The sequence below is a fragment of the Penaeus monodon genome, chromosome 18 (assembly GCF_015228065.2).
Source record: "Penaeus monodon isolate SGIC_2016 chromosome 18, NSTDA_Pmon_1, whole genome shotgun sequence".
NCBI lineage: Eukaryota > Metazoa > Arthropoda > Malacostraca > Decapoda > Penaeidae > Penaeus > Penaeus monodon.
This window is the reverse complement of record NC_051403.1, coordinates 37,310,204-37,311,029: the sequence shown is the minus strand read 5'-3', so window position 1 is coordinate 37,311,029 and position 826 is coordinate 37,310,204. Positions and strand designations below refer to the sequence as shown.

Sequence of the window (826 nt, the reverse complement as noted above, 5' to 3'; positions counted from 1 at the left end):
CAACTGCAACGGACATAATTTGTAAATTATTGTAATTGATCTGTTTTGTTTGTTTGTTTGCTTGTTTGTCTTTACTGATAATCATTATGGTAATACCACATCGGCGATTATGATGACAGCTTTTACAGCAGTTACATTGATATATGAAAAAACTGAAATATGGAACTGTGAAAATGCAGTCATATTGGTACAATGAAAATAATACTATTCGCATAATCATAGATAAAAAAGGGGAAAAAATGAAATCATAATGTAATCATCACGGTTATAGCAATTTTAATAGTCTTATAACGACATCTAAATTTGTTGCTGTCAAGGTATAAAAAATAAGAGAAAAATAGAAATGGCTCCCCAATGTGTGTAATTATGTTGGTTAAGTTCTAAGTATCAGCAGAACATTGTTCCAAATTCTTCGGTGCTATTATGCTATTCTATGTAAATTTACATCAGTTCAGTTATTCAGCATTTTTCCTTTGCAGTTATAGTACCTGTTTTTGTTGTGACATCGGAACTTCCTGATGTCTTTGGGTTGAAATTTAAACCAAACTACAAAGAGTTTAATTGTTGATTTCTCAACAGCATCAGTGTTAATTTGCCATGCACAGAAAACAACGTACCGTTTATAATCATAATAGTTGCACAGTTCACACTCTTTATTAGGAGAGATATATGAATCTACATCTCAGGAGCGTGAACACTTTTCTGAGTTTGTTTGGAAGTTATTATTCCAAATGGACCGCAAGTTGTCTATACCATGTAATCTTCATGTAGTTTCTTGTGCAAGTGGAACAGGCGAACAAGGTGAGAATATTATCATGGTCGAATT

The 826-nt window shown here is 32.4% G+C and overlaps 1 protein-coding gene across 1 annotated transcript in view; it reads right to left on the bottom strand.

Annotated features, from left to right (window-relative positions):
- Positions 1–317: 317 nt before the first annotated feature.
- LOC119584881 (facilitated trehalose transporter Tret1-like) overlaps positions 318–826 on the bottom strand; it is an 8,028-nt gene continuing 7,519 nt past the window's right edge. Inside the window, exon 5 of the mRNA XM_037933508.1 lies at positions 318–826. This exon is cut by the window's right edge and continues 1,325 nt beyond it. The gene's annotated coding sequence lies outside the window, so the exon portion shown is untranslated.